Genomic DNA, 15,190 nt, shown 5'->3' with positions numbered 1-15,190 from the left:
CTATTTTGTATTCTATAGAGAGACAGGATTTCACTCAGTTGCTTAGTGCCTTACTTTTGCTGAGGCTGGCTTTGAACTCGTGATCCTCCTGCCTCAGCATCCCAAGCCACTGGGATTACAGACATGCACCACCATTCTCGGCACATGCTCACATTTTTAAAATTCCTGTTATCTAAATACAATTCCACCTTTTTTAAATCACTCAAATATTTATTCCTTTATACCAAGTTCTTTGATATAGGTAACACTGAAGTAGGTTTTTGTTATGTTTTGGTGTCTTTTAAGTCATTCCCAGATTTGTAGTCAATGTGATACAGTAGGAAGGGCCTGAGCTTTCAGACAGATCTGGCTCCAATTCTTGTTCCCTAAGTTAGTGCTCTGAGTTGTTTGTTCTTCATGAATTCACATCTGGCCTCCTTCAAAGGTCCTCAGGCTATGTAATGGCCTGGTACACAGTGTGTGCTCACCAAAAGGTACTTTCACGGCAGGGCCTCCAGCTTGGAGAACGTCTGTGATGATTCTACCCCACCTGGCTCTGAAAAGACCTTCCTGGTTTTTTTTCGTTTTGTTTTGTTTTCCTTTTCAAGGTGCAAAATTTAATCAATATTTATTTATTTATTTATTGGTGTCTGTTGATTGATTGATTGGTGCTAGGAATCAAGCCTAGCACCTATGCATGCTGGGCAAGCACTCTATCACTGAGTTATAGCCCTAGCTCAAAGTTCATCTTTAAAAGTAAACTTTTAATTTGGAGATCATTGTAGATTTATGTGAACTTTTATGAAATAATACAGAGGGATCTCACGTAGTTTTCACCCAATTCCCCCAGTGGTAACATCTCACAACCAGAAAATTGACAGTGAGATAATCCATTGACATATAGACTTTATACAGATTTCCCCAGTTTTACATGTGTGTGTGTGTGTGTGTGTGTGTTTAATTTTGATCGATTTTATCACATAAATTTGGCCAACTTCATTTTTTAAAGTTTTTTTTTTAGTTGTTGATGTACCTTTATTTTATTCATTTATTTTTATGTGGTTCTGGGAATTGAACCCAGTGCCTCACCCGAGGCAAGGGCTCTACCACTGAGCCACAACCCAGTCCAACCAAGTTCTTTTTTTTTTTTTTTTTGGTATTGGGGATTGAACTCAGGGGCACTGGACCACTGAGCCACATCCTTAGCCCTATCTTGTATTTTTTATTTAGAGGCAGGGTCTGAGTTGCTTAGTGCCTTGCTTTTGCTGAGGTTGGCTTTGAACTTTCGAGCCTCAGCCTCCTGAGCCACTGGGATGACAAGCATGCCCCACTATGCCTGGCCCAAGTTCATTTTTAAAACGAAGTCTCTCAGGCTGGGGATGTGGCTCAAGCGGTAGCACGCTCGCCTGGCATGCGTGCGGCCTGGGTTTGATCCTCAGCACCACATACAAACAAAGATGTTGTGCCCACTAAAAAATAAATATTAAAAAAAAATAAAATGAAGTCTCTCTATAGTTCACATTAACCTAGTACATATTTTATGAATAATTAGACAAGAGGAGCTCAAAGTCTCCAAATACAAAGTAATGAAAAGGAGATGGAAATATTAATTACCCTAACTTGATCAGCACATATTATATACATGTATCAAAATATTACAAGGTATCCCCATCAATATGTACAATTATTGCTGTTAATTAAGGTATTTTTAAAAATATTTATTTTTTAGTTGTAGGTAGATATCTTTATTTAATTTTTATGTGGTGCTGAGGATCGAACCCATTGCCTCACGTGTGCTAGGCAAGTGCCCTACCACTAAGCCACCACCCCAGCCCCCCAATTTTTTTTAAGTTTAAGGAGATAGAAAGGTTAACTACCATGATTCAATCAGTACACACTCTGTATATGTATCAAGTTATCACACTGTATTCCATAAATTTGAACAATTAAGATAATTTTTAAAGCTTAATATAAAAAGTAACATCTAAAAACATTCTAGTTGTCTGCAAAAACGAAACTAAACCCAAAATAAAACCAAGTTTCTTTTTGTCTTTGAGTTTGAGGGTTTCCACATAGTAAAGGGGGAGATTTTAGGAATATGGAATTTCAGAGGTGTTTATTAATTAATATTACTGTGGCTTTGAAACTATTTTTGTTTTCTACATTTTTATTCTTTATTTTTTTCTTTCTCTTATTTTTTCCCATAGTACTGGAGTTAAACCCAGGGATATTCTCCCACTGAGCCACACCTCCAGCCCTTATTTGGATCTTTTTTTTTTTTTTTTAAGAGAGAGAGAGAGAGAGAACTTTTAATGTATTTTTTTTTTTTTTTTTTTAGTTTTTGGCGGACACAACACTTTTGTTTGTATGTGGTGGACACAACACCTTTGTTTGTATGTGGTGCTGAGGATGGAACCAGGGCCGCACGCATGCCCGGTGTAGCACTCATGCTACTGCTTGAGCCACATCCCCAGCCCCAAGACAGGATCTTGCTGAGCTGCCCCTACTGTCCTTGAATTTGCAATCCTCCTATTTCAGCTTCCCATATCTCTGGTATTACAGGTGTGCACCAGCTTGGAGAACTAGCATCTTTTTTCCCATTTATTTATTTTTAATTTTCTTTTTCTTATTTCTTTGTATTTTTAAAAATTATTTTTGCCAAATGAAACTTATGGGTTTATTCTGATCATAAAATATAGGCAAAGTATACAGAAGACTATAATAAGAAAATAAAATGCATGTGAAATCTCAACTCATGGAGAAAAACATTGTGGATTTTAGTGATATACTCCTGTATGTGTTTTATTATACATTCTGTTCTCTATAATGTTTCCCCGATATTATATAATGCTCTCTTTCCTTATTAATAGTGACTTATTTTTAATAAATTTTAATAATAAATATTGGTAAATATTTTTGATGCTTACATAGCTTTCTTTCTTTCTTTCTTTCTTTTTAGTTATTGGTGCACTATTATTTATTTCTTTGTTTATATGTGGTGCTGAGAATCGAACCCAGTGCCTCATACATGCTAGGCAAGCGCTCTACCACTGAGCCACAACCCCAGCCCACATAGCCTTCTTTTTAAAATTTTTTTTTTTTAGTTGCAGATGAACATAACACCTTTTTAAAAATTCATTTATACATAGTGCTGAGGATTGAACCCAGTGCCTCACGAGTGCCAGGCAAGTGCTTCACCGCTGAGCCCCACCCCAGCCCCTTATATAGCCTGCTATTCCATTGCTATTCTAAACCATAATTTGTGCCCTATCAATGGACACTTATATGATTTCCTTTTTTCTCTTCTAATTGCACTTTAGTGAACATTCTTATTATATCTTCAAATTTGGGTACAATTATTTCCTAACAATAAGTTGTTAGATGGTCGAGGGCTAGGGCTTAGTGGTAGAGCACTTGCCTCACACGTGTGAGGCACTGGGTTCTATCCTCAGCACCACATTAAAAAAATACATAAACAATAAGTCGTTAGAAATGGAACTTAGGGATCAGATATGCATCTACATATAAAACTTTTTCCACACTGCCTGACCGTGGACTTATGTGATTGCCCTTTTGCCAATAAATCAGCATTATATATTATTAAATGTTTAAACCAAACAACAAAAGAAAAATTATTAAATGTTTAAACTTTTGAAATCTAACAATTAAAAATGTATCATTTCTACCTTTTATTTTATTTTAAAATGTCTTTATTTTTTTTTATTTTAAAAGAATTTCCCAGGCTGGGATTGTGGCTCAGTGGTAGAGCGCTTGCCTCACAGGGGTGGGACCTGATTCGATCCTCAGCACCACATAAAAATAAAGGCATTGTGTTGTGTCCATCTACACCTAAAAAATAAATATTAAAGGAAAAGAAAAGAAAAAAAAAAGAATTACCCATGTAAGTTTCAACAAAACAGAAAATTAAACAGAAAGGAAAGAGTGAATATAGCCCAGAATTCTCTCTTTTCTTTTAGTACTTTTTTTTTAGTTATATATGGACACAATACCTTTATTTTATTTATTTATTTTTATGTGGTGCTGAGGATCGAACCCAGTGCCTTAAACGTGCCAGGCAAGCGCTCTGCCACTGAGCTACAACCCTAGCCCATAATTCTCTCTTTAGATAGTCATTATTGTTTAATATATACCCTTAATATACTAAACCCAAACTGAAACCAAGTTTCTTTTTGTCTTTGAATTTGAGGGTTTCCACATAATAAAAGTGTAATTTTTAATTTATAGATGACATCATACTTGCTGATTTGTACCTACTTAAACAATACATTTTGGAATTTTTTTCATATTAGTACATGAAACCATATGCTGTTCTTTTAGTCAATTGCACAGGAATCCATCATATTATAAATACTATTTTGGTATTTATACATTTTCCCCGTATAATCATTAACCTTATAGTATACATTTTTACCTATTCATTTATTTCCTTATGCCAAGATTCTTAAAATGGACTTAATGGATTAAAAGATTTGCATTTCTTAAGACATTTGATATATATGAGGATGTTAACCCAATTTTTAGTCTTATTATAGGTATAAAGAATGCCTATATTGCTGGCTGTGGTGGTGCATGCCTGTAACCCCAGCAACTCTGGAGGCTGAGTCAGGAGGATCACAAGTTCAAGGCCAGTCTCAGCAATTTAGCCCTAAGCAACTTAGTGAATCTCAAAATAAAAAATAAAAAGGGTTGGGATGTAGTTCAGTGGTAAAGCACCCCTGGATTCAATCACCAGTACAAAACAAACAAACAACAACAAAAGAAAAAGAAAACACCTAGGATTTATCTCTTTATTCAAGTCTTCTTTAATGTCATTTAAAAAAATATTTATGATTTTACTTCTCTTAGGTTTTTCTATGATTAATATAATAATTTCCCCCATTATGTTTTATAACTATATTACAGGTCTACCAGGAATCTACTGAATTGTAAGTTGATCTTGTAACCAGTAGAATATTAATTAGCTTGAGGTCTTAATTATGTATCTGTCTCCGTCATAGCTCTCCCTAACCCGGTGTCCAAATATAAAAATATCTGAGCCTTGTTCTAATGTTTTATCAGTTGCTTGTGTGTCATCTAGGTTTTTTATCTTAAAATCTTCCAAAAATTCTTGTTTCATTTTAATATACAAGCCTTTTGTTAATTTTTCTTGCCTTTGTACAGTGGCTAAAACTTCTAGAGCAGTATTGAAGAATGGGGGCTAGAGCGGCATTTCTCCCAGGTTTCCCCAGTTACACAATCCTGGGTTCTCCCTGGAGGAGGAGGCCCCAGGACGCAGCAGGCTCCTTAAGATAGATCATTGGTCAGAAATCTGAACCCTCAGCCCAAGCAAAGCCTGGGGAATTCCGAGGTCTGGAGCCTGCGGCGGCACTTGGGGCCCGCCTTGGGAACCACTAAGTGTGGCGCTGGAATTCTGGGTGTGGCTGCCCTAGCTGGACGGGGAACCTTGGGCTTCCCAGCTTTTTTCAAGGCAGGAGCAGCAAATAGATTTGTGATTGATGCCTGTGTGTCTGTCCGAGAGGTGGAGGTAGGGCAGGTGAGGGTGGCTTGAACAAAGGTGGAGGACAGCCCCTGCCCTCTCCCCTACTGCAAAAAACACCCTATGGGAACCAGGAAAGACACGCACGATCCCATCGCTTGTCTGTGGTGTGTGTCAGGGGTGGGGTGGGGGGGATTGTTGTTAGTGTGTGTGTGTGTGTGTGTGTGTGTTTTACTGCAGGTTGAACCCAGGGTTGCTGTACCACTGAAATACATCCCCAACCCTTTTTATGCTTTATTTTGAGAGAGGATCTCACTAAGTTGCTGAGGCTGGCCTGGAAATTGCAACCCTCCTGCCTCAGCCTCGTGAACATCTGGGATTATAAGTGTGTCCCACCAGGCCAGCGACTCCGGTGGTCTTTTGCTGGGAAGGAGGGAGAGGCAGGATTTGAGGTTGGTGTGGCACCGAGGTGGCTTGTGACGGGTTTCATTGTGCAGTATCCTCACTTGTGGTCAGAGGCTTGTCCTCACTGCCCATCCCCTGGAGGCAGTCCCCACCTGGGAGGAAGGAAAAAGGAGTAGTCTTTGCTAAAGTTATCCATCCACTAGCTAAATTCGGTGACTGCCTTTCACTCCTGCTATTACTTGGCCACAGCAAACTTCTACACTGCTTTCCCACTCCTTCTTTTAAACATGCCTTTGGTTTCCATAACAACCTATACAGCTGAATTTGTTGCAACTTTTTAGGTCACTGTCTCTTAATCTCTTCCACACAATCTCTGTGTGGTTCTTCTGGTTCCAGGTTTCTCTCCTCCTCCTCCCTCCTCCTCCTCATTTTCATTGAGATGTAATTCACAAACCATAAAATTCACACCTCTCTCTCTTTCTCTCTCTCTCTCTCTCTCTCTCTCTCTCTCTCTCTCTCTCTCTCTCTCTTATTTATTTATTTAGCTGTGCTAGGAATGGAACCCAGGTCCTTGCACATGCTATTCACAAGTTCTTCCAATGAACCACACCCTCAGCTTCTCATCTTTTCAAAGTATCCATTTCAGTGTTGTTTAATATATTCACCAAGTCGTGTAACCATGACTCCTCATTCCAGAACATTTTTGTCATCCCCAAGAAGAAACTATATGTACTATTGGAAGTCACTTCCCATGTTCCCTTTCCTGCAATCTTCAGTAATTACCAATCTACTTTCTGTCTGGATTTGCCCATTTTCATGTTTCATGTATATGTAACCATATGATGTGTAGTCATTTGTGACTGGCTTCCTTCATGTACCTTAATGTTTTTAAGGTTTGTGCATGTTGTAGCATGGGTCACTACTTCATTTTATTTTATGGCTGAAAAGAAATATCATATTTTGTTTATTTCTTCAGCAATTGATGAGTGTTTGAGTTGTTTCTTCTTTTTGGCTATTATATATAGTGCTGCAATGTGCATTTGTGCATAATTTTTTCTTTTCTTTTCTTTCTTTTTTTTTTTTTTTTTTTTGGCAAAAGGGTATTGGGAGGGGTGCTGGAGTTGGTTCAGTGATAGAGCACTTGCCTGGCATGTATGAGGCCCTGGTTTGATCCTCAGCACCACATGTAAATAAATAAATAAATAAATAAAGAGACTCATTGACAATTAAAAATATTTTTTTTTAAAGGGGGTATTAGGGAATGAACCCATGGGGGCTCCATCACTGAGCTACATCCCCAGACTTTTTCAGTTTTATTTTGAGACAGGTCTTGCTATATTGCCCAGGCTCTCTTCAAATTTGCAATCCTCCTGCCTCAGCCTCCCAGGTCACTGGGATTACAGACCTGTGCTACCATGCCTGGCTGTGCATACTATATTGTGTGGACATATGTTTTTAATTCTCTTGGGTAAATACTTAGGGGTGGAATTGCTGGGTCATGTAATAACTCTGTTTAATTATTTGAGGAACCAACAAACTGGTTTTCAAAGCAACTGTACCATTTTACATTCCCTCCAGCGATGTATGAGGGTTCCAATTTCTTTACATCCTAACACCTGTTGTTGATTATGGTCTTCAAGGAGGAGGTATACAGAAGCATCTCCTGTGATTTTGACTTCCTTTCCCAACATCATTAGTGATGTCAAGCATCTTTCTATGTGTTCATTGTCTATTTAATATCGTCTTTGGAGAAATTTTCATTCAAATGTGTTCATTTTTAATTGGATTATTTGTTTTTATTGTTGAGTTGTCAGAGTTCTTTTAAAATTGTGGCTTAATAACCATATATAACAAACTTTACCATCTTAATACTTTTAAGTATGCATTTTAGTGTTAAGTACATTCACATTGTTGTGTATCCAATCTCCAGAACATTTTCATATTGCAAATCTGAAATTCTATACCCATAAACAACTTCTCCTTTCCCTCCTTCCTCAGCCCTTGGCATCCAGCATTCTTTTGGTTTCTATGATTTTTTTTTTTTTCTTGGTGGTGCTTGGGATTAACCCAGGAACTCATGCATGTGAGGGAAACACTCTCCCAACTTGCCTATATCCCCAGCCCAGTTTCTATGAATTTGACTGCTTCAGGTACCTGGGGAAAGTGAAATCAAACAGTATATGTCTTTTTTTTTTTTTTTTTTTGTATCAAGGGTTGAACCCAGGAGTGCTTAACCACTGAGCCACATCCCCAGCCTTTTTTATATTTTATTTAGAGACAGGGTTTCACTAAGTTCCTTAGAGCCTCACTTAGTTACTGAGGCTGGCTTTGAACTTTCAATCCTCCTGCCTCAGCCTCCTGAGCAGCTGGGATTACAGGCATGCACTCAGTGCCTGGCTGCATTTGTCTATTTGTGGGTAGTTTATTTCATTTAGCATAAGGTCCTCAAGGTTGTAAAAGTTTTCTATATATCTTGGATGTTAGTCTTTTATCAAACCTATGATTTGCAGATATTTTCTTCCATTCTTTGGTTATCTTTTCTGGTTATCTTTTCTAATGATATTAGTAGCAAAAAAAAGAAATTCTGATGAAGACCCATTTATTTGCTCTTTTTCTCCCATTTCTTGTGCTTTTGGTGTCATATCAAAGAGACCATTGCCTAATGGTTCTCGAAGACTCACACCTATGTTTTCTTCTAAGAGTTTTATAGCTTTTGCTTTGACATTTTGGTGTTAATTTTTCTATATAGTGTAAGATAAGGGTCTGCTTTCATTCTTTTTCATGTGAATGTCCAGCTGTGCCAGTACCATTTGTTGAAAGATTATTCTTTCCCCCCATTGTCTGGCATTCTTGTAGATAGCTTCTCTTCTCTGTGCCTACTTTCCTGGAGGAATCTTACTAGCTTCTATTCCCATTGGGCCACTAACTCAGAAATCTGTCCCTCTAGCCTAGACTTTTCTTTGGAGCTCCTCAGTCATATAGGACTTGACATCCATATAAGTGATATCTTCACTTCAATGTATCTCCCACTTGTTTAAAACTGAGTTTGTGGTTCTTTCCTCCAAACATGCTCCTCTTCCAGGTATTGTCCCCTGTTGTATCTCAGCAAGATGGCCCAGTACCCTACTCGCTTAAGCCAGGCATCTTCTAAAGTCATACTTAACACTCTCTCCGTTTCACCCCACATCCAACTGATCACTGAGTCAGGTAGATTCCATTTGGAAATAATCTCCGTAATCCATCATGGCCCTCCATCCCCACTGCTACCCAGTCCTAGAAATCATCTGCCTGCTGCTAGGCTACAGGGTCCTAACTGATTTGTCTCCATGGGAACAAAGGATGAGAGAGTTACACAGTGGATCCCACGTGTCTATCACCTGGCTACAGTAACCTGCAACGTAAGGTCGTCTCTGTTTTATCAGCATTTACCACCCCACCCCCGCCCCTGCCGTCCCACTTCTGTTGGATTACTTTTATTTGTTTATTTTTGGGCTACTGGGAATCAAACCCTGGGGCACTCTATCATGGAGCTACATCCCTAGTTCTTTTTTTTTTGTTTGTTTTCAGAAGACACAACATCTTGGTTTGTATGTGGTGCTGAGGATCGAACCTGAGTCGCACGCATGCCAGGCGAGCGCGCTACCACTTGAGCCACATCCCCAGCCCTACATCCCTAGTTCTTTATATTTTCTCTTGAAACAGGATCTCCCTAAGTTGCCCAGGTTGTCTCCAACTTGTGATCCTCCTGCATCAATCTCCCAAGTTGCTATGATCACAACCACGTACCATGGGCCTGACTTCTGTTGGATTACTTTGAAGCAAATCTGTACATCAGTGCATTTTTAACATACAATGTTGATACTATACTTCCCTGTTTAAATCCATCTTTTCATTAATTCCCTGTTACTTGTAAGACAATGACCAAAACCCTTAACTGGGGCCCCAAGGGACCTGCATGATCTGGCCCCAGCAACCTTGGCAGCCTCATTGCTCACTGCTTCACTACTCACCTGTACCCTCCAAACACAAAGGCCTTGTTTATGGACATCATACATGTCCTGCACATTTGGCCTCAGAGCCTTTGCATGTGATAACCCTCTACAGTGACCCCTCTCCAATTGTCATTTTCCATCTGGTTAGCATTCATTGGCTATCCGCTCAAATATTGTTCTTTAGAAAAGTCTTCCTGCTTCCCAGGGTTGAGTCAGGACTCTGATAGAAGTCCTTCTAGGACCCTGTGCTTTTCCTTCATTGTATATATTACACCATTATAATTATGCATTGGTTTATGTAAATATTTGCTTCATGTCTGCCTCTCCCAGCAGACATGTTGCAGACAGTACCTTGCCTTACCTCCTAGTACACATAACGCTTGCCCAGATCTGAGAGAAGAGCAGGCATTCAATTGCTATTTGTAGAAGGAAGGTAGAAAGGAGAGAGGCTGGCAGTTCTCTGAGAACCAAGCTCCTGCCAGCCTCTCGTGGGAGAGGAGTTTTTCTGACCACACAGGGCTGGTGGCCATATGTAGTTCAACCCGTTCCTGGTCTCTGCTTCCTTCCCCTCAGACATTTGTTTTCCCTCTTGTGCTGAGATTTTCTTCCCTCTTTGCAAAGGAGTAACTGAGGCCCAGAAAGAGAGTGTGGCTTACTCAGGGACCCTCAGCCAGTGAGGCACCATTCCAAGCCTGCCCTGTCCTCCACCCCTACCCCTGGGCTCTTTCAGGACCCAAGAGCATTCATACTTGCCTGTGGTCCCGAGGACAGCCTGGTGGTCCACAGAACCACAGTAATTCTGAGATAGGTGTCCTAGGATGGTTGGATGGGGTATGCTGGATGGCATCCCCAGTGGACAGAGCTGACTTGTCCCCAGAGTAGCCACACCCCCTGGCAGCCCTGAGTGGCGGTGTCTGAGCAGTGGAGGCTGTCTGTGGGTCTCCCCCCTCATCAGAGTGGACACCAGGAGCACAGGAGTGCTCTGTTTCTTACTGAATGCGAGTCTGTTTTTAGACCTGAATGACAGGCTTCTTGTATAGAAATGGCCAGGCCCCAAGTGGCCTGCCAAGAAAAAGTTGTCTGTCACCAGGCCCGGGGGTGCCCGCTCAGACAGACGCTGAGATGGCAGTGGGCACTGTGGGCAAGGCCAGCCACAGGCAGGGCACTCTGCAGGCCAGCTGCCTGCTTGTCGATGTGTCTGGGCTCTGGAGGAGATCCTGGCTCTCCCCCCGAGGAAAGCCTCCCGTTTTCAGCTGTTTGTCCCTGTCTGTCTCCCTGGTGACTGTGCTCACTCTGCAGGCCTTTGAGCTACTGGCAGGAGGGAGAGGCAGCAATTGCTGGACTCAAACCTCTGGAGGCAGGAGGAGAAGGGAGGGATCCTGAGCATGGCTGGGCCTGAGCCATGCGGGTGCCTCCGGGCCCAAGGGGTGGGAAGCAGCCCCTGGTGTGACAGGTATGAAGGGCCTTCTCCTGCTGGTTGCTGCTTCCATGGGTTGCAGTCTCCAGGGAATGCAGGGCATGTGTGGAGTTTTGTAGGTGCAGTTGGGACCCAGAGGGGCCCTGGTCCTCGCTTCCCACAGGGAGATGCACCTCTAGGTATCCTTCCAGGAATGGGAGGCTCTTGGCTCTCAGTGGTGCTGGTGGGATGTGCAGCTGAGTGACCTCTCTCGGATCCTCACTGCAGTCCTGAAGATCTGCAGGTCAGATGTGGGAGCTCCCTCCCCAGCCCCATCTTATAGAGACACAGACTCAGAGTCAGGGGAGTTCGAAGCAAACCTGAGTGAGTCGCTCCCACTCCAGGTCTTGTGTCCATGTCACGAGGGCCCATTGCTTCTAAACAAACGACACAGAGGAGCTTTTCAGCTGGGAGAGTTTTAGTCAATAAGTGGTTCTTGAGCACTTACTGAATGCCTGGTGCTGTGCGAGGCTGTGGGGAATGAGAGGCAAATGGGACATAATCTGGTGGGGACACAGTGATAGAGTAGGCAGTGTAGACCCAAGATGTGTCTGAGCAGAGAGTGTGTGGACTAGGAGGGAGGGCTCAAGTCTCAGGAAAGAGGGGTCTTCTCTCTAGAGGAGGTTTTGGGGTTGAGGACAGGGTTTCCGTCTTGGGCAAGAACAGCTAGCTCTACAGAGCCTAAGCACTTCAGCACCCCACCCCCAGAATTCCATCCCCACATGGAGCTGGGCCTCTCTAGTGTGCTTTGAGAACCCGGACCTGAGTAAGGAGGTCAAGGAGCAGGGAAAAGGGGGATTGAGCCCATTATCTAGGGGTAGTCTAGTCATCCAAGTGGCAAATGTCTGGGTGGACCAGATCTGGCTCTAGCAAGAAACCCACCAAGGGTAGGAGGTGAGATCAGCTTTGCTCTCAGCTCCTCCAGCATCTACTAGACAGGAAGACCCAAAGGTTTCTGAGACACCTGTAGGGAGGAGCTCTTGTTAGCACCAGAGCTCAAAGGGATCCTTGTTTAGCCTGAATCCACTTCCACCAAGGACTGGGCCAACCCACTCCCTCTCCTGAGCCATTCTCTCTCCCAATTTGTTTGATTCTTTGAGTAGAGAAGACTGGAAGAGGGGGGAGTTCTGATCTAGGGAACCCCAAACCCCAGAAGGGCCCCTGCATGGTCATCTCAGCCCAAGAGACATCCCTTTTGTCTGGAGTCTTTGGGGGAGAGTGAGGGCTTTGCCAGGGAAAGTCATAGGAAGGGTACAATTCCAGGTCCCTCAAATCGTCCAGCCTGTGCTACAGTGGAAAGAGTCCTTCCTGCCAGACTGGAATATGGATCATCGCTTCGCACGGTCCCAGGTGTGTGCTCAGGAGCAAGGTGCTTTTCCTCTCGGGCCTGCTTTTCCATCTGTATAATAGGATGATGCCATCTCCCTTCAGAATGAGAGCTGAACTGAGGGCAGAGGGATCCATGAGGTAGATCTCTTTACCTTCCTTCTTTCTATGGTCCACCCCAGGAAGAAACATGGCTTCCTGGGCTAATGGGGCATGTCTTGATCTGAATACTTTCCTGAGTTTTCTGCTTGTCCTGGCCCTCAAGGCTCATGGTGGGTATGAACTTTTATAATTTATTTATTTATTTGTTGCTGGGAATGGAACCCAAGGCCTCATGCATGCCAGGCAAGTGCTCTACTGCTGAGCCATACCCCCAGCCCTCATGAAGGGTATGGCTATGGCTATGGCCCAGGCTTGGGTGTCAGACAGACCTCCTTGGAGCCCAAGCCTGTTTGGATGAGTCACAGAGCCCCTCTGCCTCCATTCTCCACCATGGAGTGTGGGTGGTACCACTTGCTCTATGTTAGTTGCCTAAATGATGTCATCTACAGTGTGCCCTAGTTTGCAGTCTTTGCGTAAACCAGGCAAGGAGGTTTCTTGTTGGCTGCAAGTGCTGATCACTGGAAGAAGAATTAGAAGTTAATGGGCAGCCAAGGAAAGCAGACCTCCTTTGCTGTCTCCCAGACTCTGGGCTTGGACTGTGGCCCCCTGTCTTTCTCTGCACCTTTCTCATTACCTCTTGCCTCTGGGTGCTCCCAGAGGTTCTGCTCCAGATCCACGAAGCTAGGTCCCCTGCCGTGCTCTCTCCTACCTGTTCGTTCTGGCTGCACATCTCTGCATCTTGTGTTTCCCAGTTAGGATTCATTAGAAAGGGAATTTGATGGGTCAGCTCCTCTCACAGGAGGCTGTTGGTCAGCATGCATATGACTTGGTTTGGGTCTGCAACACACCTGTGGTTCTGTCCACTGTGGTCAGGGTCACTTATTAGGTCTTGTGAAAAGGGGTCTCCGGCCCTCCACATACGTCCAAAGCTGCTCCAGGAAGTGAAGGGGAACAAATTAATATTCCAGTCTAGGTGTCCTCGGGCCCCTTCCTAAGAAGTTAGGTTTGTGACTACACAAAGCACCTGCCCCTTCCTGAGCCCTTTGCGGTGGGATCTGAACAGAATGTCTGAATTGGGACCCAGTGAGTATCCTCCTGATTCCTCCACACCTGCTCACTAGCCCAACCCCCCCCCAACTATGGGAATTTCTCCCCTTTTTTAGTCAGTGGAAAGGGTGTAGCAGTTTTCCTAGATATGGAATGTCATCTTCGAAAAGAAAAAATGAAGTGCAACTTCTGTGTAAGTACAGAGAGAGCAATTATAGGATTATTTTTGAAAAGGAAGGAAATTACTTTTTACTCTCAATTTTCGGTGTGTTGATGATAAACCTGACTCTGTCCACCTCATCCTAGCTAGCCCTCAGGGGAGGTTTATTAACTAGTTTCTGGCCTGTGTTGTCAGGACTGTGATTTTTGAAAGAACATAATGTGGCTCAGAGTTGACCTCTGATATGTGGGAAAGCTGTCTTGTCACTTCCTTAGCACAACCCAGGACATGGGCTACATGGGCTTAACAGACAAAGGAAATCTGTATTAACAAGAGGATGCCCTGCCTGAGCACCATGGAAGGCTCAGGATGATCAGGACCTGAGGTCCTGAGCCCAGGCAGATGGACTGGCCTCAGAGAGGAACAGAATGCTTTTCCCTCTGAGCCACAAAGAAGGAGGGGGCAGAACTTTTCTAGTGGTTTCATTTTTTGTTTTGTTTTGTTTGTTTGTTTTTTAGTTGTTGATAGACTTTTATTTTATTTATTATATATGGTGTTGAGAATTGAATCCAGTGCCTCACACATGCCAGGCAATTGCGTGACCGCTGAGCCCCAGCCCCAGCCCCTCCAGTGGTTTCTTAACGCTGGCTCTGGGTTCACATCACTTGGGAGCCTTTAAAAGCCTCAAGCTAAACATACATCTGCCTTGTGACCCAGCAATTCCAGCCCAAAGTGTTTGCCCAGGAAAATGAACACTTGTGCTTACAAGAGTGGCACTAGAGTTTTCATTCCACTTTCATAACAGGCAAAAACTGGAAAGTGCCTCATGTGCCTCAATGGCAAACACAAAAATTGTAGACCCATACAAAGGAATTGTAAATCCTAGTGACATCACACACTTCACAATCACACAAAACTGTGATTCCTTCAAACACATAGCTGAGTCAAAGCAGCCACATAAAAGAGTGTGTAGGTATAATTCTGTTTACATAAAGTCCCCAAAGAGGCAAAGGCAATCTCTGTTGGAAATCAGGATGATGGTTTTCCCTGGAATTTGAGGGGACAGGCAGTGAAACTAGAGAGAGGAGGAGGAGGTTCTGGGGGACTGGTCCCTAGGTATGTGTTCATTTTTGAGATGCATTTAATTATATGTGTGCTTTTCTATATTTAAATTAACTTTAATAACAACTTAAAAATATATAGTCACTAAATGCTACCCCCAGAAA

This window comes from Urocitellus parryii, chromosome 6 (assembly GCF_045843805.1).
Source record: "Urocitellus parryii isolate mUroPar1 chromosome 6, mUroPar1.hap1, whole genome shotgun sequence".
In the NCBI taxonomy this organism is placed as follows: domain Eukaryota; kingdom Metazoa; phylum Chordata; class Mammalia; order Rodentia; family Sciuridae; genus Urocitellus; species Urocitellus parryii.
This window is presented reverse-complemented; position numbering follows the sequence as displayed.